The following is a 26,337-nucleotide window of genomic DNA, read 5'->3' as shown; positions in this document are numbered from 1 at the left end:
CTTGGTGCCGACATTAGCCAGGTATCTAGTATGGACAGTGTCTCTAGCAGGATCTGACCTCGCTGGTTCGTGAAACGGATTCCCCATTCCACGGCCATGCATTGAAGTCACCCGCTATCAGCACCGGTCTTCTCTCTGTTAGCACGGTCGTCATGAAGTCCAGCATCTGCGTGAAATGCTCGACCGACCACCGTGAAGGCACTACAGGACCCCGTGGGCTGTGTGCTTATATTAGTGGAGGCCCTCTGGTAAAATATGAGTGACGACAACCCCCTGGTATGATGTTACATAATAGAAATGTTAGTACCTAATGGTCCGTTTTGAGTGCGTGAGAAATAGTTGACAGTGTATACTGCCGATGAATGTTTATTGTTATTTAAATTAGTCCGTACTAGTCAGTTGACCATTAAAGATGTGACAAGTATCCGAGTTTGTTTCGTGTTTCTTCATCGTCGCGCAAGCCCCGGGAAGGGTGTTGTCCGGTAGATATAGTGTATCCTGTCCACTGCATGAAGTCTCCAACAGCAACCGCTCGACAAAGCCGTTGCTGAGCTGCGTCACAATAGTTCAGATACAGCTGCGTAACCTGCTCTGTGAAGGTCGGGTACCTTGGACCACCTACTCCTGTCAGAGTCTTCACAGTCCCATGACTTGTGTCCTGGTTATAAACACCTGAAACAAACCTCCGGTTATGGACACCTGAAGCTAGCTTGAGCTCGAGAAGCATTTCTGATACTGCGTACGTCGGCTCACAGATCCACGAGTATAGCGTCGCTCCTCATAGCCTTCAAGATTTCTGAGTACCTAGACTCTTTAGCCTTGATGACGAGCGCGTCGCCCTTCTCACGCTTGGCACTCACCCGAATACGTCTCTTAGTGTTAGTGTCTCTACGCTAATCAGTATCCTCAGTATCATTTCTCTTCCTCCACTTCACAATGGTCCATGGGACGTCCTTTCTCTGATCCACCCTAACTTGTGTTTGCTGAGGGCCTAACAATGGTCGCAACCTCTTGTTCTCTCCTATCTAGGACGGGCCGGCCTTTTCAGGTCGACTATTCTTCGACTTTCAGGGTGAACAACCTCCTCGCCTTGCGAGAGTCACCTCCCAAGTAACAATCAGCATGCCTTGAAGGTTTATTCATGTTTTATCCTGGTTTTATACGAGCATGTCAAAAAGCTAGTTGTTCTAAATTGGTTTTATGTGATAGTTTTTTTACTTTGAACCTTTGGCGTTCCATAAAACTATCATATAACTTCTGCTATAAACATCTTCAATTAAAGACTTGCAAGTAGACATGAATTGGTTTTATCACTTATTATATACCATTTCAATAAAACTTGCATTTGCGGTTGTTGTCGGAGAAATTTTTTTTGTAAACAAATACACAAAACTGTGAGGCAATGCATAAAACCAACAAAAGATTTCGTAGCCGTAACATAAACCAAAAAAAATGCTGTGAAAAAACCGCTAGTTCTATCATGAGCTCAGTTATGACTACCTCAGGAGGGTTAGCCCTATTGGAGGAATCATCAGGATCACAGAGTTTTATCAGAAAAATATGTCGCCTAGCCGGGATAGTTCATGTAAATACAGAAAAATAATTACTCAATTTTATGATTTCACGTACAGCTTAAGATCAAATTAAACCATACAACACGTTTCCGTCATTTTATTTTGTCAGAAAAATTACATAATGTCTTTTAAACTCCGCTGTGTTGAAACAACCTTTTTTGCACCCAATTCCACCGAGTAAATTAAATGCATTTAACTTCCAAATTATGCATAGTTTGTGTGGCGCACTTAGTTTTTGTCATTATCACAGTCACATTCACCACAAATTTTCCGTGACATGTCTCCTGACACGTATTAAATAGGAAAACAAATCTGAATTCCATATCTGCATCTTTCCAATTGATGGCCTGATAAACAACCAAGCATAATTTATTCTGACGATCGAACATTGAGAGTGAAAAATAATCAGAACAATTATTTGACAAGTCAGAAGATGGTTTTATTTAGAAGATTGATAAAACTATGATACAACCCGAAATCCTAAGCCGGTTTGCATACGAAGTCCTGTAGGCCCTAATAAGACTGGGCCAACTAGCCAGAACGTAGGCTTATTGAGGAATACAAGAACTCGAGAGCATTTTCAAGTCGGCATCAATGGTTTTATGTTTAGGATTTTTGAATCGCTAAAAAACTTTGATAAAATTAAAATTGTTACTTGGGCTGGTAGCTCCTCACCTGATTGCAGCCTAACACGCTGGGCTACAAAACGGTGAGTCGATAAGGAGAGCGTCCAACAAAGCTCTGGTCCTCACAAGTTCCTACCTCATGCTTTCACGGGTCAAGCGATGACAAAGACTGCCAGCTAAGAGTTGTGTGCTTAGCTAGTAGTGCAGCCTGGGCACTGTTGTCCTTCTGACTTCAGCTAGATTGAGGAGATACGACCCGAGCGTCTGTTCACCAAGGAGGTGCTGCTCAAACAGCGTCTGTTCTGGCATCCAGCGGCTGAGTAAGAAACGCTGCACCACGCCCAGCTAGATCCAAGGTGGTAGTTCCATCAGCGTGGTCGTCCCAGTTGGTTGGGACGTTAAACAGAACTGCCCAGACAACCAGTAATCGTATAAGATGTTGCAAAAGATGATAAAGTGGAGGCCATATGCGTACATGCCTCCATTTAGGCGCATGTAAAATGTACGCATTTCGCCTCCACTTTAACATCTTATTCAACATCTTATCCGATTACTGGTTAACTGGGAGGCACGATGGCCCTCCGGCGAGACAGGAGTGTTGGCGTAGGCCCAATAAGCCACCCGTAAAAATCCCCATTGCGAATAACATAGGAGAAAATACGACTCAATACAATCGGAAAAGACCCACGCGACGAAATAAGGATTACGATTGGAAACTTGGAACATGGAATTGCAAGTCACTAGGTTTCGCAGGATGTGACAGGATAATTTACGACGAACTACATCCCCGCAACTTAGACATCGTGGCGTTCCAGGGACTCTGTTGGATTGGACAGAAAGTGTGGAAAAGCGGGCATCGAGCGGCTACCTTCTACCAAAGCTGTGGTACCACCAATGAACTGGGAACAGCATTTATAGTGTTGGGCAAGCTGCGACAACGTGTGATCAGGTGGCAGCCGATCAACGCAAGGTAGTGCATGTTAAGAGTTAAGGGCCGTTTCTTCAACTACAGCATCATCAACGTCCACTGCCCACACGAAGAGAGACCTGATGACGAGGAAGAAGCGTTCTACGCGCAGTTAGAACAAACATACGATGGTTGCTCGCCGCGTGACGTGAAAATTGTCGGCGACATGAACGAGCAGGTAGGAAGGGAAAAAATGTACCGACCGGTAATCGGGCGAAACAGCCTGCTCGCCGTATCGAATGATAACGGCCAGCGATGTGTAAACTTTGCAGCCTTCCGTGGTATGGTAGTCCGAAGCACTTTCTTCCCCCGCAAAGATACCCACAAAACCACCTGGAGATCACCCGACCATCAAACAGAAAACCAAATCGACCACGTTCTAATCGACAGTGAATTCTTCTCGCATATAATCAATGTCTGCACATACCGCAGTGCGAATATAGATTCGGATCACTACTTAGTAGCTGTATGCATGCGCTTAAAACTTTCGATAGTTATCACCACGCGTCGAAGTCGAACGCAGCGGCTCAACATTGAGCAGCTGCGTAACGTAGAAGTGGCTCAAGACTACGCGCAGCAGTTAGCAGTGGCCCTTCCAATGGAAGAGCAGCTTGGCGCAGCTACACTTGAAGATGGCTGGAGGGACATCCGATCCGCCATAGGTAGTACCTCGGCTACAGCACTAGGCTTCGCGACTCCGAATCACAGAAACGACTGGTACGACGGCAAATGTGAACAGTTGACAAACGAGAAGAATGCAGCATGGGCGAGAATGCTGCAATACCGTACGAGAGCGAATGAGGCACGTTACAGACTTATGCGGAACAGGCAGAACTCAGTCTTCCGGATGAAGAAGCGCCAGCAGGAAGAACGAGATCGCGAAGCGATGGAAGAGCTGTACCGCGCTAAGGACACACGAAAGTTCTACGAGAAGCTGAACCGCACGCGCAGAGGCTTTGTACCACAAGCTGACATGTGCCGAGATAATCACGGGAATATTCTCACGAGCGAGCGTGAAGTGGTCGAGAGGTGGCAGCAGCATTACGATGAGCACCTCAATGGCGACGTTGCAAGTATCGAAGGTGGTGTGATAACAGATCTTGGAGTATGTGCACAGGACGAAAGACTTCCGGCCCCTCACATCCAAGAGATTGAGGAGGAGGTTGGCCGGTTCAAAAACAACAAAGCCGCTGGAGCAGATCAACTACCAAGCGAGCTTCTAAAATACGGTGGAGAAGCACTGGTGAGAGCACTACACTGGGTCATTACCAAGATTTGGGAGGAGGAAGTATTACCGGAGGTATCGTGTGTCCCATCTACAAAAAGGGCGACAAGTTGGATTGCGGGAACTACCGCGCGATCACACTACTGAGCGCTGCCTACAAGCTATTCTCTCAAATTGTATACCGCCGTCTATCATCGGTTGCAAGAGAGTTCATTGGACAATATCAGACTGTATTCATGGGTGAATGCGCTACAACGCCCCAGATGTTCGACATCCGCCAGGTGTTGCAGAAATGCCGCGAATACAACGTGCCCACACATCACTTGTTCATCGATTTCAAATCAACGTATGATACAATCGATCGAGAACAGCTATGGCAGATTATGCACGAATACGGATTCCCGGATAAACTGATACGATTGATCAAGGCGATGACGGATCGAGTGATGTGCGTAGTTCGAGTATCAGGGACATTCTCGAGTCCCTTCGAATCTCGCAGAGGGTTACGGCAAGGTGATGGTCTTTCGTGCTTGCTGTTCAGCATTGCGGTAGAGGGTGTAATAAGGAGATAAATGTAAATTACATTCACGCTGTGGAGAGTTGCCTTCACAGCTCGCTCATGACTTTGGTATACGTTTGCAACCCCAATGTTATTCGGCAAACTTTCAGATAAAACTACAAGGTTAAATTCATCCATACATTGCTTTTCGATAGCATGCTTCTGAACTGAGATAATAGCAAGTGAATGTAAATCTTTTCAAATTAATGGTCGCATCCCTGGTTCCAGGGATGAAACACCGTGCCCACCACCCCGAATTCCTATCGACGGTGATGGAATCGAGGCGGTTGAAGAATTTTTGTACTTGGGCTCACTGGTGACTGGAAACTCAGAGGCGCATTTCGGCAGGAAATCGAGCTTACTTTGGACTCCACAGAACTCCACGATCGAAGAAAGTTTGCCGTCACACGGAGTTAACTATCTACAAAACGTTGATTAGACCGGTAGTCCTCTATGGGCACGAAACATGGACCCTACGTGCACAGGACCATTGCGTACCATCTACGGCGGAGTGCAGATGGAAGACGTAGACAAGACTTGGAGAAGGCAAATGAACCACGAGCTGCACCAGCTGCTGAGAGAACCAACCATCTCCACACCACGATAATCGTAAGGCTACGGTGGACGGGTCACTTCAGGATGTCGGATAGCAACCCGCCTAAAATGGTTCTCGAGAGTAGTCCGACCGGTACAAGAAGATGTGATGCGCAGCGAGCTAAGTGGGTTGATCAAGTGGAGGATGATTCGCGGATGAGTGCGGAACTGGAGACACACAGCCATGTACCGAGTATGTAGACTGTAGACTACTCCTACGTACTTCGGAGGACACTCAGGCCTGAGTCTGACCGATAAGGTAACAACAATTACTACCAATTAAACAATAAATTTCTCAAAAACGTTACCCTCGTATGTTTCCAACGGTCAAATAACGCTAATTAGAGCTAATGGATCATGTGCTACTGCCAGTAACACCTCCAATGGAGGTCCTCCATTCTGCAATCTCCGTCCAATAATGTTTTGCCATTCCGTCAACATCTGTGCACCAATCAGCAACACTTCTCATCAATTTCCAGCCACCACCAACAACCCAGCTCCAGCCAGCGCTTGGCCAAAATCTCAAAACTTGCCCAAGTCGTAAATTTTAAATGCGTTCTGCTGATAGCTTCTACAACTCATTTCAAGTGCTGCTGGCTGTGTGCAACTTTCCCTCACTTCTACCATGGCCCTTGGTTTGGTAACGAACGAAACACACAGCTCGTGACTCGGGCCAAAATGCTGCATTCAGGCACCGCTTCAGCTGCTGTTGCAGGTGCTATCAAAAGTGAAAAGTTCTTTCCGCTTTCCACGTTTCCCAGAGCAGTAGCAGAATGATGGCGTGGCGGCACAAATAAGTGCATTCCATCAAATGACTCTTCGGTTTTTTAGGTGGAAACCAGGAGGAGCGGGACGGCAAGGCACATAAATTTGCAGCTTTCAGGAGATGCTTTTTTCTACCTCCGCAGGTGTTTTTGCCTGCTCACCGTTTTCTGGAGTTGCTTGAGGTGCTTTTTTCCCTCCTCAGGCACACGCGAAAGATACTTCCCAGCAGCGAACCCGCCTCTCATAACCAGAAGTCATAAAACTTGACTTTCTCAAGAGTTGAGGAAATAAGTGGGAAAAATAAACCCTTGCACCTTGGTGGATGCCGTGTGGAAGAGATGGTGCTTCCCCAGTAAGTTTTGATTGGTGATGCTGGTGGAACAGCAAATGCAGCATAGAAGGATGAAATGAACACGGCATTTTTTTTACCCTTTGTTGAAAGCGACAGAAATCTCTGAAGGGATCTTGAAACGAATCGCTACAGAAGTTCTGGAAGAATCTTGAGGGGAATCCCGGCTGGAAACTTGATCGGGAGGAATTAGTGGAGAAATCCCGAGAGGAATCCAAAAAAAAATCCGGGAAGGAATCTTTCAAGGAACGCCAGATGGAATTCCGGCACTAATACCTGAGGGAACTCCTATGGGATTCTCTGAATATATCTTGGCAGAAACCTATGAAATAATTCCAGAAGGAATCCGTGAAGTAATTCCAGTAGGAATGCATGAAGGAATGCGACTAGAATTCCTGAAAAAGTCCTATCAAGATTTTCTTAAGCAATCGCAGCAAAAATCCCTGAAGTTAAACCTGAAGAAATCCCGTAGAGAATACTTGGTGGAATCCTTAAAGAAATCATAGCAGGAATCCCGAAAAAAAACAGGATTGCCTGAAGAAGTCTCGACAGAAATCTATTGCGGAAGGAATCCCTTAAGGAACCACTGCAAAAATATCGGAATAAATATTTGAATTAATTCCAGCACGTATCCCTGGGAATATTCTCGAGAAGAACTTCTGAAAAAATCCCGAAAAGAAGTCCTGAAGGCATCTCGAGAAAATCTCATCTCTTCCAATCTCATCTCATCTCTTCACCAAGTAGAGCGCTCAAGTAAAATCCCACCTTTTTCCGCAAGTAATATTGACAACTGCTCCAGTATGGGGAGAAACGTTACTTTTCTTTACGGAATAATAGCGCGGACTATTTTTCCGCAAGGAAAAGTGACAGCTCCATTTGATTCGCACGGGAGGCGTTACGAGTGTTACACTTTTTTCCTTACTTGCCATCTGCGAACTGCACAAGTAATTTTGAAGCGGAATCATTACTTGACCATTACTTGTCCTATCTTTTTACACAGTACGTACGAAGTGGAAACTAGCCATAACCCTCTATCCTAACATCTACTTCATCGTCCACTTTAATTAACGGTGTCAGGCCATTCGGCCGAAGGTCATTAGGCCGAATGGTCATTAGGCCGAGTGGTCATTAGGCCGAATGGTCACTAGGCCGAATGGTCATTGGGTCTTATTTTTGCCGTTACGTCTCCACTGGGACAAAACCTGATTCTCAGCTTGTGTTCTATGAGCTGTTCCTCAGTTCTTAACTGTGAGCTTCCGCTGCCAATGATCACGTTGCATGTGTATATCGTGTGGCAGGCACGAAGATTCACTATAGCCAATGAAGTCAAGGAAATCGCTTTTCAAAAAGTTGTAACCTTCTCATAACCAACGGCCTCGCGAGAGCTTCAATGTTGCTCACACTCTAGCCGTAATAAATGGAAGCATAGGTTCTTCTTACCATGTAAAATACACCACACCTACAACAGCACAACAGAACACAACATCCACGTAGCTACCGCCAACATTCCCCACCAAATATGATAATTGCGTATCAGGAACCCTCAGTTGCTACCGCTCTTCTCTACTAGGAATAGGATCTCACTCTCTACTTGCCGTTTGCTCATATGACCACGATGTAAGAGTGCTATCACTACACTTCAGCACCGCAAGATATTATTTGATCGAAGTGCAGATCATCAGTTCCCGGTTAACTGCAAAGCAGGCAGAACGCGTGTTAAAGTTCGTGGTTGTTCCCATAAATAAATAGCCTGACCGATAGAACAATTCCAATTGTGCAAACGTAACGATTGTGTGTGAAGTGGATAGTCGGTAGTTATGGCTGCCTTATGGCAAGGTAACAGTGAAGTGAATATTTAGAATGCTAGCCTTGATAACCTAGTTTTTATTATTCAGCCACCCCGATCCACGATTTTTTGCATGAAGCTCATAGAGCAATAATGGAGTAGAGAAAGTGTTACAATGAGTTCGGTAAGAGTGAACGCCTGAAGCAAGTCCCAAATGTGGTGTAAAGAAAGATTTTGATGGCCCCCATCATGTTCATTCCATTAGGCCTTTCGTTCACGACCAAGTATGAGGTGGCAGAACGAGTATAATCCTGGCGCGATGTCGGTATGGCCTACCAGCCCTGGAGTAGCCGGCATGTCACCGGTGAGCCAACTTCTGTCCAGGCGGAAGTGTCACGCAGGAGTCGTCGCGGGATACACTCTACACTGACACCCACACACACTAATCACATTAGGTAGACGTAGGTTAAGCTGGAATTAAAACGTAAGTACTAAAATACACCATTTATTTCATTTGCATGTAAAATTTATGCTTTTATTTAACTATGGATGAATTCGATTCCTCTTCATGAGTGGTTCCACTGGATTCGAACCAATTTTAGGCTGGGTAAGGTACATGAGAATAGAGGACCAGTACCACCAGCCCCTCTTTTACCTAATTTGTCTCCGTCTCATGCGACCTTCTTTGGGGAAGGTGACAAAGTTCCTGGACCGACCGGGAATTTAATATTCAGAAGAGAATATTCAAATCATACATTTTTCCTTCTTTTAAACATAGACTGTTCTTTCTAGTTTCATTGTTCAAATAGCTTTTGAAAATAATTGTTGAAAAAGGTAAAAAAACAGATCTGTTTCCAGTTTCATAACTGCTGAGTTGCAATTCATCCTGATGACCGTTCGGCCTAATGACCATTCGGCCTAATGACCATTCGGCCTAATGACCCTGCATCCTATTTACCTTCTAACGTACTCTCTACCCTAACCCTTCTCCCTACTTTCTACACTATCCTCCATCCAACCGTCTACTCTAGCCCTCTACACAGCCTCTACCATAACTCCCTACTCTAGACTCCCTAGACTCTATCTATCCCAACCTTCCACCCTAATCCTCTGCCCTACCCTTCACCCTATTAATCTATTCCACCATCTACTCTTCGCTCTACTCTTACCCTCTACTCTGATTGTCTACTCTAACCCTATACTCTACCCTCTACCCTATCCTTTACTTTGACCCTCTACCCTGACCCTCTATCCTACCCTCTACCCTTACTCTCTTCTCTACTGTCAACCCAATTGGGTCATATCGCTGGCTCGGAAAGCCAGCTTTCCGAAATTCCTAAGATCATCAGGTATCCCCTGAAACGCCTCTATGGCCCCTTGGTACGCTCCAGCGACTACATGGAAATCCCCGGAAACCCCCGAGGCTCCCTGAAACGCCCTTGAGACCTCCAGGTACCAACCTCTTCCATGAGACCCCCTGAAACGCCCTGACTTATATAATGAGGTCTGAAAAACGTTTGACACAATTTGGAATTTTTAATAAGCGAAAAAGCGAAAAAGCGATTTGATTTATTTTATGATTTTTTGGTAAATTGGTCTCTTTTCAATAGGCATCCTATTACTTTTTTAATTTTTTGCCGGCTATGTTTATACTTTTCTTCAAAACATATTCATATTCAATTCATTTAGAGGGAATTTTAATGAACTATAAATAGTATCTTGAATTTTGCAACGAATTTTTGAATAGTTTTGTGTTTTATTAGAAAAATAATCTAATCGTTATAATTTTCTTCGGCGTTGAGAATTCTATGTCAAGTCAAAGGTTTTTCAGAGCTCATTATATAAGTCATATTTGGTCAAAATTTCATTGCATTCGGTTCATTGAATCCGGAGATTTAACAGCTCAAAGTTGGCTATCGGATAATCATACCTTTTTCTAAAATCTTTATAACTTTGTGCAGAACAGCCTGATCTTTCCTTAAATTAGATCACTGATACACAACTTGTTGATCATTTTACAGTAAAAATTTGAGAATATTTGATGCACTTTTCGAAAAGTTACATCAGCTAGAAAATTTTTTTTGAGAAGTGAAAATTTTGCCTGTCCCGATCATTTTGTCTATCCCCTGTAACTAACGACGAAAGTATATATAAGCTCCCTGGAAGTTCCATGAGACCCCTAAAAACGCCCATGATACTCCCTAAGGTGCCCCGATACCAATTAGCGAGCCCCTGACATCACCTGGACTGCCGTTCTTCTGCAAAGTGACGTAAACCTTTTTTTTTATTATTTATGAGTTTTAAATTAGGCAAGGGTAAAAGCACTAGACTTCGCCACTGCTCTAGTCTTCGCCCCCTTCATACAAATTCCATTTTTTTATGTATGAAGTGGCGAAGATTAGAGCAGAATTTTAGTGGGACGAAGTATAGTGTTTATACCCTAATTTTTCACTAGTGACGTAAGCGACATGGACAATTTTTGTATATTTTAGTTATACATAGAACTCTTGGTCGTTGTAATTTTTTTCTTCCATGAATGCTAGATTGCCACTAGAATATAGCAAACATACCACAGTTTTATTATTTCACCAGATATGTACCAGAAGATGTCGAAATTTGGAATGTCGCTAACGTCACTTTGCAGAAGAACGGCAGTGGAACACCATGGAACCCCCTGAAACCCCCTGAGATGATCTTGAGTCCTCCTTCAACGCCCCTGAGACCTCCTGATATCCCCTGAAACACCCTGAAATTCCTTTAAAACGCTTTTAAGATCTCCTGGCCCCTGCAAAAAATAACATACATATTATGTTATTTTCGTCAAGTAGTTATTTTTCGTAAGTAAGTACACCGCATTACTCTACCTGGTCCACATGGTCCAGGAGCTGGTACGGATTGTCTAGGGGTACACTAGAGCCCCTTTAATGTGAAAATGTTTTACGCTTTGGGGTTTGAGATGGAACCAAGGGTTTAATGGGAGTTCAAACAGAGGATGATCCAGGGGGTTTCAAAGATGTTTTTGTAAGGTTCCAAGGGAACTTGTAAAGTAGGAGTTGCAGCTGCGTTTCAGAGGCTTTTCCGTGGGATTTCAGGGTGTCTTACTGCTGATTGAGATTTATTTTAGAGGGATGAAAGCCCTGTCAGAGATATTTCGAGAGGTTTGGGGGGCTTTGCAGAGGAATTCATGGAACTTCAGAGCCGTACCTGAATACTATAAAAAAAACTCTGATACGCCCCGGGCACCCTCTAACACACTTTTGGAACCTCCGGAACCTCTTGAGACCCTCTGAAACGTCCCTGAGATCCCCTGAGATGCCCTTAGAACCCGTGATACACTCAGAAACTTCCCTAAGATACCATTGAGACTCCCTGATAACTCCTCTAAAACACCCATGGGACCGCCGGAATCGTCTCTGAAACGCCCTTGTGATCCCCCTTAACACCCCTAAAACCCGCTGAAACACACCTAAAGTCCCCTGCATTACCCTGAAACGCCCCGGAATGCTCTGAAGCGCTTAAACTTTCTAGAACAATAAAATTTACAAAACTCATGATATCCCTAGTGATATTTCCTATCATCTCTCTAATGCTCCACCTTAAGACCCCCTAGATCACCCTTTTGTCCCTCCCTGCTGAGTCCTCCTTTTGTATTCACCTATAAACAACCTCGGTTACCGTTGGGGGCCGTCCAAATACCACGTGGACAGCTTGGAGGGGGGAGGGGGTTAGCGAAAAGTCCACGCTTGTCCACGGAGAGGGGGGTGGGGGTTCGTTAAATGTCCACGTGGACAACATTGACATACAAATTAAGGAACAATAATCTACAAACGAAACAAATTATGTCGCTTTTTTGATGAGATTCTCTTCGACAGTTCACTCATACATTTTATTTTATTATACCTTGTCTTTTAGTGAGTGTAGAATTAGCATTTAAGTTAAAATACACGTTAATAAAAATTTAAAAAAAATGTCTTTTAGTTGTAAACAGAGATGTCAGATGCACAGATTTGTCTGTATTATATAGATTTTTGACCTTCTATACAGCCAAGATACAGAGTACAGAAAAATACAGATTTTTAAAATGTGATACAGATTTCTCCAGAAAGCATAACATTTGAAGTTACTTCTAATAAAATTAATGAAAACTTCATAAATTGCTGCTTAAACTTTGAAGAATTTATAAAAATTTGTGCATGAATAAAAAAATAAGTATCAGTAAAATTTAAAAACCGTCAAAAAGTAGTATATTTTTATTAGTTTCTATTGAAATCTAGAACTCTTGGTGTCTGCTATACCCTCAAATACGGCGATACAGAAAAATCTGTATTGATACATAACATAATCTGGTATCTCTGGTTGTAAGTTACTTCTTCAAGGAAAAAATCATGGTATTGATTCACAGACTAATTTGTTTTAAATAATCGTCAACCCTCGTTGGTTTGAACGACACCTTATGCAAACCAACGGGGTTCATTTTTAAATTGAACCTCTAGCAACCCTGTGGGCGACGGGAAAAACCCACATCTGGCAGCCTTATTTGAAGTTTTGTTTTGATTCTGTTTTCCGTTTCACCCGGTTCCAATGGCAGATTGAAGTTTGAACTAAGTTTGAAATTGAACGATGTGCAGATTAGTGGGGGTCAAATTAAAAAGTGTTCAGATTAGATGCGGTCAAACCAGACGGGTAGACGGTATCAAAATTTCTAATAACTTAGTTTCCTCCATCGAGGAGTATTCTGGGGATTTAAAATGGAGTGTAGACCATGCAAATGTTGGTGTTTCAGTCAGAAAATTTTCATTGAAGTGCTGTATGGATTTCTCAAAGTTTCATATCAAATTTTTAAACTACTTCAAAGTTTTAGAATACATGTAGGGATTTGCAGGTTTATCTCAAAAACTTTTTTTTTGTTGATGCATTCAAAATTTAAGATGTTTCTAATGGATATTAAAGTCTGAACCTCAGCAATACAATTTAGATGCTGTAAATCTTGTTTTTTTTTTAATATAAACTTATCTCAACAAAAATCTAAGATTTAAAATTACCTTATCTCAACAAAACAATCAGGTAATCATAGATTGAACAAACATTCTAAAAAACACCATCTTCAACTAGAGGCTTTACAGGCTGAACATTGAACAATCACTAACTTTACGCGATGGACATCACACGAAGCACACCCAGTGAAGAATTTTCAGTTTGACGAAAATTTTTCACCAACTGAAGCGGAAATCGAAAACAATGTTGAAAACTTGTGCTACTTGTTTATATTCTATGTAAAGCTGTAAAATATTTGTATTTATTAAAGTTTTCAATTTTATTTAAAACATTGTTTACGAAGAAAAAAAAAAACAATATTACAATAAAAAATTTCAAAATCACTTCTTCCATTTATTTAAGAAATAAAAAAAAAATAATCTTTTTTTCAGATGTCCACGTGGACATTGCGGGAGGGGGGAGGGGTCAATGAAAAGTCCACGCTGGTCCATGGGGAGGGGGGAGGGGGTCAAAAACCATGAATTTTCTGTCCACGTGGTATATGGACGGCCCCTTGCCATGGTTAACGTCATTATATTACATTTCCCTATGTACAATATTGGCACGGTAAAGGTTGGGTAATTCGCGCATTGCAGATCCCATTAAGATCACTAAGCCCGCGCGGCACTGGCAGGACTGCGAGTAACCAACCCTGGTGGGAACTTTGGTCATAGGCTGACTGGGAAGAGAGGCGGTTAGCTTCTGCAAACTGTTCTCCAGAAGGAGCGGCTCACAACAGCGTTTGATCCCCATGTTAGGGACGGCTGATCAACGTCCGAGTGCCAGGGAAGGACTCTAAGCTCAACTGTGCACTATGGTCCTCCGGGAATTATACGTGGAACTGCCGATCTCTCAATTTCATCGCGATCACCCGCATACTCGCCGATATACTAAAGGGCCGCGGGTTCGGAATAACAGCGCTGCAGGAAGTGTGTTGGACAGGATCTATGGTGCGAACATTTAGACGTAATCATAACATCTACCAGAGTTGCGGCAACACACGTGAGCTGGGAACAGCTTTTATAGTGTTGGACAGAGGCGCGTGATCGGTTAGTGGCCGATCGACGAAAATGTGTAGGTTGAGGATCAAAATCCGATTCATCAACTTCAGCATAATAAACGTGCACAGCCCACACTCCGAAAGCACCGATGATGACAATGATGCATTCTACGCGCAGCTCGAACGCGAGTACGATCGCTGCCCAAGCCACAACGTCAAGATCATCATAGGAGATTTAAACGCTCAGGTAGGCCAGGTGGAGGAATTCAGACCGACGGTTAGTAAGTTCAGCACCCACCAGCAGACAAACGAAAACGGCCTACGACTCATTGATTTCGCCGCCTCCAAACATATGGCCATACGTAGCACCTTTTTCCAACACAGCCTCCCTTATCGTTACACCTGAAGATCACCACAGCCGACGAAATCTCAAATCGACCACGTTCTGATTGACGGACGGCACTTCTCCGACATTATCGACGTCAGGACCTATCGTGGCGGCAACATCGACTCCGACCACTATCTGGTGATGGTCAAACTGCGCCCAAAACTCTCCGTCATCAACAATGTACGGTACCGGCGACCGCCACGGTACAACCTAGAACGAATGAAGCAACCGGGTGTCGCCACAGCATACGCGCAGAATCTCGAGGCCGCGTTGCCAGACGAGGGCGAGCTCGATGAGGCCCCTCTAGAGGATTGCTGGAGTACAGAGAAAGCAGTCATCAACAACGCAGCCGAGAGCACCATCGGGTGCGTGGAATGGAATTGACGGAACGAATGGTTCGACGAAGATTGCAGAACGGTTTTAGAAGAAAAGAACGCAGCGCGAGCGGTAATACTGCATCAAGGAACCCGACAGAACGTGGAACGTTACAAACAGAAGCGGAAACAGCAGAACCGCCTCTTTCTGGAGAAAAAGCGCCGCCTGGAAGAAGCGGAGTTCGAAGAAATGGAAGTACTGTGCCGTTCTCAAGAAACACTGAAGTTCTACTAGAAGCTCAACGCATCCCGCAACAGCTTCGTGCCACGAGCCGAAACATGCAGGGACTGGAACGAAGGCCTCTTGACGGACGGACGTGAGATGATGGAAAAATGGAACCAGTACCTAGACGAGCACCTGAATGGCGTGGACGACGTAGGCATGGGAGACCACGACAACCAAGGAAACGACTAAGCCAGTACAGCAGAGGACGGAAATGAGTCAATTCGCACGCTGAGGGAAGTTAACCCTCTAATATCCAAATCTTTTATTTTGATCTAAATATCATTTTTCGTCATCTAAAATCGATTAAAAGATGTTTTGGAAGATGATTCTTTTTAATTCTTGATTTCGTGAATTTCAGTTTGTGATTTTTCTAATTTTTACTTTTGAACATTCCCACAATTTTATGAGTGTGCGGTAGTTCGGCAGCAGCAAAGCTTCGCGCGCTGGCTTTGCTAGATTTTTGCGATTTTTTTTTCTCTTCTCTCTGCGGGGCTCCGACGACGGGACGAGTGTGCCCGCGCCGTGGTTCGAGTCGGTTCCGAATTTTTCGCTTCCCTTCGGCGCTAGTTTCCAATACACTTTAAGTTGATAATAAATATTTTCTTTCATTTTTGCATTTACACAAAAGAGTGAAAAATGTTACTTCGGGTTCGCCGGTCGAGAAAAAAATCCGGGCGCCGACAAGTGAGTCGCGTTCAGTGTATTTCTGTGTGGAATAGACTAAAGGTTTCTGCTCCCTAGTGGAGTGGAGACGCGCGATAGAATTTTCTTTTTGGCTAGTTCTTGCGTCGAAAAATGGTCGGTTGTTAACGGCGGTTTGTGTATATTGATCCATTGTCAAATCATATCACCAACCATAGGTGACTCCCGGACTGACAATGTACCTTACCCTACTAACAAAAAATTCCTTCCTGAGACAAACGTGGAGATGCAGCGATTCGCGGTCTTTTTAACAACGTTTGTCTTACTAACATTCCCTTCCATCCTCGATGACCGTAAGGACGTGGCCGGCGCCGTTATTGACCTTATTAAAGTTGAGAGCTCTCGACCTGTGTACATTGAGAATAGTAAGCTAGTCCCAAGCCCTATTCATTGGTTCCTTGTGCAATTTCGATTGCTCTGGTCAATCACGGAGTAGCAACTACGAATTGTGCGGTCATCTATGCTCATGCTCATGCTCATGCTCATGAACATTCCCACAATTTTATATTTTTCCTGGAAGCCAATTCGAGGAACGGATTTTTTGAGATGAAAACATTTTGAGATTTCATGATTATTGTTGAAATATAGTTATTTTAAATTTTTTTCACATAAAATTTTATTTTCCGTGTAATTTTAAGGAAAATAATTTTAGAGTGTATTCGATTCCCTTAAACTTTTAAACAAGGAGAGAATGATTTGGGAAAAATTTAAAATATGTTAATTGTAACGATTCAATACAAAATAAACAAGACTTCTAAAAGGTGACTAAAACATCAATTTTTCAATGATTTAAAAAAAAATGTAAATACGCTTTAAAATACACCAAAAATCATTTTGAGATGAACAGAACAGTACCAGCCAAAAATATAAAAAAATGATTTTCCACGAAACAAAAATTACAAAAATGCTCAAACAAAACCCCGTCTAAAGGCGAGATTGGGTATGAGAGGGTTAAGGATGCCATTCACCAGCAGCTGGTAGGGATGGTATCGCAGCTGATCTCATCAAGATGGTCTTGAACTGGGAAACCGTACAGCTACCGGTGAAGTAGAAGGAAAAGGTAACCTGCCCCATTCACAAGAAAAACGAACATTTGGAATGTGAGAACTTCAGAGCAACCACCATTTTTAATGCTGCCTACAAAGTGCTATTCCAGATCATCATCCGTCGTCTGTCACCTAAAACGAGAGATTTCGTGGGAAGTTATCAAGCCAGCTTCATCGACGGCCGATCGACAACGGACCAGATCTTCACCGTACGGCAAATCCTCCAGAAAAGCCGCGAATACCAGGTCTCAATGCATCACCTGTTCATCGACTTCAAGGCGATATCGACCGCGCAGAGCTATGGAGAATCATGGACGAAAACGGCTTTCCTGGGAAGCTGACTGGACTGATTGAAGCAGCGATGGACGATGTGAAAAATTGCGTAAGGGTTTCGGGTGAACTACCCAGTTCATTCGAAACCCGCTGGGGACTGCGACAAGGTGACGAACTCTTATGCCTACTCTGGACAAAGTACATGCTGGTAGTCGGAATCGAACACGACCGGATCCGTCTGGGTAATAATTTTACGATAGACAGGGATACCTTCGAGGTGGTGGAGGAATTCGTCTACCTCAGATGCTTACTGACGACTGACAAGAATGTGAGTCGTGAAATATGAAAGCGCATCATCAGCGGAAATCGTGCCTACTATGGGCTCCAGAAGAAGCTATGGTTTAAAAAGATTCTCCCACGCACCAAGTGCACCATGTACAAAACGCTAATAAGACCGGTGGTCCTCTACGGACACGAGACATGGACCATGCTCGAGAAGGACCTGCAAGCACTCGGAGTTTTCAAGCGACGCGTGCTCAGGACGATCTTCGGCGGTGTGCAGGAGAACGGTGTGTGGCGGAGAAGGATGAACCACGAGTTCGCTGCACTCTACGGTGAACCCAGCATCCAGAAGGTTGCCAAAGCCGGAAAGATACGGTGGGCAGGACATGTTGCAAGAATTCCGGACAACAACCCTGCAAAACTGGTGTTTGCAACTGATCCGGTTGGCACAAAAAGGCGTGGAGCGCAGATAGCACGATGGACGAACCAGGTGGAGCGTGATCTGACGAGAATCGGACGTGTCCGAGTATGGAGAGCGGCAGCCACAAACCGAGTATTGTGGCGCACTATTGTTGATCATGTCTTGTCTCAAATGTGATGTTGAGCAAATAAATGTATGTATGAACCATTCATAATTTTCCCACCTGTTCAAAACCAGTAAGTGCACCAGCCAAACAAGTTCCTGCTTTGGGCGTCGAAAACTTCCCACCCAGCAACTACTCTACTCAAACTATTCCTATTACGGGCTTCCCAAAACAACTCCTAACAAACGCACCTCTAGTTTTTTACTGCAAATTCACTGGTTTCGTGTTGCCATGGATAGACACCTCCCACACCACCGCGACCGCACCGCTACTGGTACTCGGCGACGAGCGAAATGAGATGCGAGCGCCATCGCACGTGGCAGTTTCGTACCGAGAAGAGAACAACCACCCCCTCCTGGGATTTAGATTTATCATAAAATATTTATAACTTTTGCCCTTCCCCGCTCGTTTTGTCAAAATTGAAACGGTTTCGGTGGCTGCGCTTCTTTCTGCATTCCACCCCCTAGAAGGTACCATGCTCCGATGAAGAAGGTACCGTGTCCCACCCAACAACGCATCGCATAGCTCTGCTCCTCACCGACAACAAATGTAAAAAGTTTTCTCGGAAAAAAGATGAATCTTGGGATTGTTCTATGTTGCGGTAAGATGTGGCTTCTGGGATGATAAAGAGAGCAACACGAAACTGAACAATCGTGGGTGCCGGAGGAATGTTTCCGCTTCGAAACGGTCCGTGTGGAATTGTTACCGCCTTTGCAGTTGCGGTCGAAGTCGTTCCGGAACTACTATGGGTTGTCCTCTTGCGGTGGATCAGACTGAGAAAATATTCATGTCCCGGGGTTTTCCTTATCGCATTTCGTGCGGTTCCGCTTTGGTCGTCGTTTTTCAGAGTGGGTTTACTGCAGGATAACAACTGGTGGGTGGGATGATTTCGATACGTGTGGGAAAGTTTCCCTTCTTGTCAAATCTCACTTGGACGGCGGTGCATGGAACATGGAAGATGGATATGGTAATACGTACCTGAAAATAGAGACAGAAAAACAGAGGCACCGATTAGAATTTATTGATTTCACTTTGTGAAATATGTTGCATAATCTAAATGTGAATTTTAAAGGTGGTAGCAATACTTTGATGAACACTCTATTGCAATATGAGCAGATATATCCAGCCTACATATCAGCACTGCAAAGTTCAGACTTATTAGTATGATTCTCACATTGTCTACAATAGGGCACTGCACTGTTTTGATTTTGTGTGGGATTTTTACGTTTCTTGGCCTTGTTGTTTACGAAATTTCTGTAAGAGTGAAAGAGAACGAGAGAATTTCATGCAGTGCCCTATATTCATAACAAATCCCTAATTAATCCACCTAGCGGTGATGGTGATTTTCTCGTACCTTCGAAATCCTATTTCAACAAAACTCAAAGGAGATTTTGATGAATATCGCATTTTCATCACCGACGAACCGACGTGACAGCTAGAACAAATAAATTCAAATTTGTTGTCCCCGACGCCATGATGAAAAATAGCCGAACACTACCGCCTCCTCTATAACGGCTCGCGTTGTTTTGATAGCATGATTCCAAACCCCCGTGTATTCATATAGGAAGAGGTTCGTGTCTGCGCTGATTTGACAGAAGCGTTCGCTCGCTTCGCTGGTCGACCGTTAAATTTGGGGGGGACAGTTTTGAATCACCACTGTCACGTCGGTTCGTCGGTGCTTTCATACTATCAACAAAAAACCATTTCATGGCATCAGGAATCATATCGTTTATCTGGCTTTTGAAATTTCAGCCTTGAACTCAAGAAAAAGTCGCAATCTTGATTTCGAGCCGCCATTTTGGGAATGCTGGTCGTCATCTTTAAACTCCAGGCTTCTTCCCCATACCAATTATACCCATATTGCTTGATTTTGTAGCCTAAACACCATTTAACAGCCGCCATCCTGAATTTGGAGCCGCTATTTTGGATTTTAGATCGCAATTTTGGATAATCTGACCGCCATTTTTGGACTCCACACATCTCCTATATCAAATATGCTTATACTGCATAATTTTAAAGCCTAAAACTCCATAAAACAGCCGCCATGTTGAATTTAGAGCAGTCATCTTGAATTGAGGCCGCCATCTTGGATATTCTGGCCACCAGTATTGAAGCCCAGACATCTTCCATATACCAAATATGCCTATACTGCATGGATTTGGGGCCAAAAACTCTATGAAATAGCCGCCATCTTAAACTTGGAGCCGCCATCTTAAATTTGGAGCCGCCATCTTGTATTTTAGGCTGCCATCTTGAATGTTCTGGTCGCCATTTTTTCACTCCTGATAGGGAATTCCAGGAGCAATTCAATGAGGAATTGTAGGAGGAATTCCAGAAGAAATTACAGAAGGAAAATTTCAGGATAAATTCCAGGGATATTCCCCGAGGAATTCCAGGGAGGAGCAATTTTTGGAGAATTTACAGGCGAGAAGAAGAGAGGGGAACAATTCCATAGGAATTCCAAGAAGAATTCCAGAGGAATTCCTGGACAAATTTTAGGAGAAGTCCAGGAAGAATTTTATTGAAATTCCGGAAATAATTCCAGGAGCATTCTAGGGAGAACTCTATGAGAATTCCGGAAAGAATTCCAGGAGCATCCAAGGAATACATCCAGAGGAATTCCAGAAAAATTCCAGGGGAATTCCAGAAAAAAAAAATCAGGGAAATTCCAGGGGAATTCCAGGAGGAATTCCAGGGGAATTCCAGGAGGAACTCCAGGGGAATTCCAGGAGGAATTCCAGGGGAATTCCAGGAGGAATTCCAGGGGAATTCCAGGAGGAATTCCAGGGGAATTCCAGGAGGAATTCCAGGGGAATTCCAGGAGGAATTCCAGGGTAATTCCAGGAGGAATTCCAGGGGAATTCCAGGAGGAATTCCAGGGGAATTCCAGGAGGAATTCCAGGGGAATTCCAGGAGGAATTCCAGGGTAATTCCAGGAGGAATTCCAGGGGAATTCCAGGAGGAATTCCAGGGGAATTCCAGGAGGAATTCCAGGGGAATTCCAGGAGGAATTCCAGGGGAATTCCAGGAGGAATTCCAGGGGAATTCCAGGAGGAATTCCAGGGGAATTCCAGGAGGAATTCCAGGGGAATTCCAGGAGGAATTCCAGGGGAATTCCAGGAGGAATTCCAGGGGAATTCCAGGAGGAATTCCAGGGGAATTCCAGGAGGAATTCCAGGGGAATTCCAGGAGGAATTCCAGGGGAATTCCAGGAGGAATTCCAGGGGAATTCCAGGAGGAATTCCAGGGGAATTCCAGGAGGAATTCCAGGGGAATTCCAGGAGGAATTCCAGGGGAATTCCAGGAGGAATTCCAGGGGAATTCCAGGAGGAATTCCAGGGGAATTCCAGGAGGAATTCCAGGGGAATTCCAGGAGGAATTCCAGGGGAATTCCAGGAGGAATTCCAGGGGAATTCCAGGAGGAATTCCAGGGGAATTCCAGGAGGAATTCCAGGGGAATTCCAGGAGGAATTCCAGGGGAATTCCAGGAGGAATTTTAGGGGAATTCCAGGAGGAATTCCAGGGGAATTCCAGGAGGAATTCCAGGGGAATTCCAGGAGGAATTCCAGGGGAATTCCAGGAGGAATTCCAGGGGAATTCCAGGAGGAATTCCAGGGGAATTCCAGGAGGAATTCCAGGGGAATTCCAGGAGGAATTCCAGGGGAATTCCAGGAGGAATTCCAGGGGAATTCCAGGAGGAATTCCAGGGGAATTCCAGGAGGAATTCCAGGGGAATTCCAGGAGGAATTCCAGGGGAATTCCAGGAGGAATTCCAGGGGAATTCCAGGAGGAATTCCAGGGGAATTCCAGGAGGAATTCCAGGGGAATTCCAGGAGGAATTCCAGGGGAATTCCAGGAGGAATTCCAGGGGAATTCCAGGAGGAATTCCAGGGGAATTCCAGGAGGAATTCCAGGGGAATTCCAGGAGGAATTCCAGGGGAATTCCAGGAGGAATTCCAGGGGAATTCCAGGAGGAATTCCAGGGGAATTCCAGGAGGAATTCCAGGGGAATTCCAGGAGGAATTCCAGGGGAATTCCAGGAGGAATTCCAGGGGAATTCCAGGAGGAATTCCAGGGGAATTCCAGGAGGAATTCCAGAGGAATTCCAGGAGGAATTCCAGGGGAATTCCAGGAGGAATTCCAGGGGAATTCCAGGAGGAATTCCAGGGGAATTCCAGGAGGAATTCCAGGGGAATTCCAGAAGGAATTCCAGGGGAATTCCAGGAGGAATTCCAGGGGAATTCCAGGAGGAATTCCAGGGGAATTCCAGGAGGAATTCCAGGGGAATTCCAGGAGGAATTCCAGGGGAATTCCAGGAGGAATTCCAGGGGAATTCCAGGAGGAATTCCAGGGGAATTCCAGGAGGAATTCCAGGGGAATTCCAGGAGGAATTCCAGGGGAATTCCAGGAGGAATTCCAGGGGAATTCCAGGAGGAATTCCAGGGGAATTCCAGGAGGAATTCCAGGGGAATTCCAGGAGGAATTCCAGGGGAATTCCAGGAGGAATTCCAGGGGAATTCCAGGAGGAATTCCAGGGGAATTCCAGGAGGAATTCCAGGGGAATTCCAGGAGGAATTCCAGGGGAATTCCAGGAGGAATTCCAGGGGAATTCCAGGAGGAATTCCAGGGGAATTCCAGGAGGAATTCCAGGGGAATTCCAGGAGGAATTCCAGGGGAATTCCAGGAGGAATTCCAGGGGAATTCCAGGAGGAATTCCAGGGGAATTCCAGGAGGAATTCCAGGGGAATTCCAGGAGGAATTCCAGGGGAATTCCAGGAGGAATTCCAGGGGAATTCCAGGAGGAATTCCAGGGGAATTCCAGGAGGAATTCCAGGGGAATTCCAGGAGGAATTCCAGGGGAATTCCAGGAGGAATTCCAGGGGAATTCCAGGAGGAATTCCAGGGGAATTCCAGGAGGAATTCCAGGGGAATTCCAGGAGGAATTCCAGGGGAATTCCAGGAGGAATTCCAGGGGAATTCCAGGAGGAATTCCAGGGGAATTCCAGGAGGAATTCCAGGGGAATTCCAGGAGGAATTCCAGGGGAATTCCAGGAGGAATTCCAGGGGAATTCCAGGAGGAATTCCAGGGGAATTCCAGGAGGAATTCCAGGGGAATTCCAGGAGGAATTCCAGGGGAATTCCAGGAGGAATTCCAGGGGAATTCCAGGAGGAATTCCAGGGGAATTCCAGGGGAATTCCAGGAGGAATTCCAGGGGAATTCCAGGAGGAATTCCAGGGGAATTCCAGGAGGAATTCCAGGGGAATTCCAGGAGGAATTCCAGGGGAATTCCAGGAGGAATTCCAGGGGAATTCCAGGAGGAATTCCAGGGGAATTCCAGGAGGAATTCCAGGGGAATTCCAGGAGGAATTCCAGGGGAATTCCAGGAGGAATTCCAGGGGAATTCCAGGAGGAATTCCAGGGGAATTCCAGGAGGAATTCCAGGGGAATTCCAGGAGGAATTCCAGGGGAATTCCAGGAGGAATTCCAGGGGAATTCCAGGAGGAATTCCAGGGGAATTCCAGGAGGAATTCCAGGGGAATTCCAGGAGGAATTCCAGGGGAATTCCAGGAGGAATTCCAGGGGAATTCCAGGAGGAATTCCAGGGGAATTCCAGGAGGAATTCCAGGGGAATTCCAGGAGGAATTCCAGGGGAATTCCAGGAGGAATTCCAGGGGAATTCCAGGAGGAATTCCAGGGGAATTCCAGGAGGAATTCCAGGGGAATTCCAGGAGGAATTCCAGGGGAATTCCAGGAGGAATTCCAGGGGAATTCCAGGAGGAATTCCAGGGGAATTCCAGGAGGAATTCCAGGGGAATTCCAGGAGGAATTCCAGGGGAATTCCAGGAGGAATTCCAGGGGAATTCCAGGAGGAATTCCAGGGGAATTCCAGGAGGAATTCCAGGGGAATTCCAGGAGGAATTCCAGGGGAATTCCAGGAGGAATTCCAGGGGAATTCCAGGAGGAATTCCAGGGGAATTCCAGGAGGAATTCCAGGGGAAATCCAGGAGGAATTCCAGGGGAAATCCAGGAGGAATTCCAGGGGAATTCCAGGAGGAATTCCAGGGGAATTCCAGGAGGAATTCCAGGGGAATTCCAGGAGGAATTCCAGGGGAATTCCAGGAGGAATTCCAGGGGAATTCCAGGAGGAATTCCAGGGGAATTCCAGGAGGAATTCCAGGGGAATTCCAGGAGGAATTCCAGGGGAATTCCAGGATGAATTCCAGGGAATTCTAGGAGGAATTCCAGGGGAATTCCAGGAGGAATTCCAGGGGAATTCCAGGAGGAATTCCAGGGGAATTCCAGGAGGAATTCCAGGGGAATTCCAGGAGGAATTCCAGGGGAATTCCAGGAGGAATTCCAGGGGAATTCCAGGAGGAATTCCAGGGGAATTCCAGGAGGAATTCCAGGGGAATTCCAGGAGGAATTCCAGGGGAATTCCAGGAGGAATTCCAGGGGAATTCCAGGAGGAATTCCAGGGGAATTCCAGGAGGAATTCCAGGGGAATTCCAGGAGGAATTCCAGGGGAATTCCAGGAGGAATTCCAGGGGAATTCCAGGAGGAATTCCAGGGGAATTCCAGGAGGAATTCCAGGGGAATTCCAGGAGGAATTCCAGGGGAATTCCAGGAGGAATTCCAGGGGAATTCCAGGAGGAATTCCAGGGGAATTCCAGGAGGAATTCCAGGGGAATTCCAGGAGGAATTCCAGGGGAATTCCAGGAGGAATTCCAGGAGGAATTCCAGGAGGAATTCCAGGGGAATTCCAGGAGGAATTCCAGGGGAATTCCAGGAGGAATTCCAGGGGAATTCCAGGAGGAATTCCAGGGGAATTCCAGGAGGAATTCCAGGGGAATTCCAGGAGGAACTCCAGGGGAATTCCAGGGGAATTCCAGGAGGAATTCGAGGGGAATTCCAGGAGGAATTCCAGGGGAATTCCAGGAGGAATTCCAGGGGAACTCCAGGAGGAATTCCAGGGGAATTCCAGGAGGAATTCCAGGGGAATTCCAGGAGGAATTCCAGGGGAATTCCAGGAGGAATTCCAGGGGAATTCCAGGAGGAATTCCAGGGGAATTCCAGGAGGAATTCCAGGGGAATTCCAGGAGGAATTCCAGGGGAATTCCAGGAGGAATTCCAGGGGAATTCCAGGAGGAATTCCAGGGGAATTCCAGGAGGAATTCCAGGGGAATTCCAGGAGGAATTCCAGGGGAATTCCAGGAGGAATTCCAGGGGAATTCCAGGAGGAATTCCAGGGGAATTCCAGGAGGAATTCCAGGGGAATTCCAGGAGGAATTCCAGGGGAATTCCAGGAGGAATTCCAGGGGAATTCCAGGAGGAATTCCAGGGGAATTCCAGGAGGAATTCCAGGGGAATTCCAGGAGGAATTCCAGGGGAATTCCAGGAGGAATTCCAGGGGAATTCCAGGAGGAATTCCAGGGGAATTCCAGGAGGAATTCCAGGGGAATTCCAGGAGGAATTCCAGGGGAATTCCAGGAGGAATTCCAGGGGAATTCCAGGAGGAATTCCAGGGGAATTCCAGGAGGAATTCCAGGGGAATTCCAGGAGGAATTCCAGGGGAATTCCAGGAGGAATTCCAGGGGAATTCCAGGAGGAATTCCAGGGGAATTCCAGGAGGAATTCCAGGGGAATTCCAGGAGGAATTCCAGGGGAATTCCAGGAGGAATTCCAGGGGAATTCCAGGAGGAATTCCAGGGGAATTCCAGGAGGAATTCCAGGGGAATTCCAGGAGGAATTCCAGGGGAATTCCAGGAGGAATTCCAGGGGAATTCCAGGAGGAATTCCAGGGGAATTCCAGGAGGAATTCCAGGGGAATTCCAGGAGGAATTCCAGGGGAATTCCAGGAGGAATTCCAGGGGAATTCCAGGAGGAATTCCAGGGGGATTCCAGGAGGAATTCCAGGGGAATTCCAGGAGGAATTCCAGGGGAATTCCAGGAGGAATTCCAGGGGAATTCCAGGAGGAATTCCA

The 26,337-nt window shown here is 45.5% G+C and overlaps 1 long non-coding RNA gene across 1 annotated transcript; it reads left to right on the top strand.

Annotated features, from left to right (window-relative positions):
• Positions 1-8,364: 8,364 nt before the first annotated feature.
• Positions 8,365-9,147, top strand: LOC109426986 (uncharacterized). The gene is made up of 3 exons (XR_009998630.1): positions 8,365-8,495; positions 8,555-8,629; positions 8,711-9,147. It is a non-coding gene; the product is annotated as an uncharacterized LOC109426986 (long non-coding RNA).
• The last annotated feature ends 17,190 nt before the right edge of the window (positions 9,148-26,337 follow it).

Source organism: Aedes albopictus, chromosome 3 (genome assembly GCF_035046485.1).
Source record: "Aedes albopictus strain Foshan chromosome 3, AalbF5, whole genome shotgun sequence".
In the NCBI taxonomy this organism is placed as follows: Eukaryota; Metazoa; Arthropoda; class Insecta; order Diptera; family Culicidae; genus Aedes; species Aedes albopictus.
Note: the sequence above shows the minus strand (reverse complement) of the source record. Positions and strands in the feature narration are given on the sequence as shown.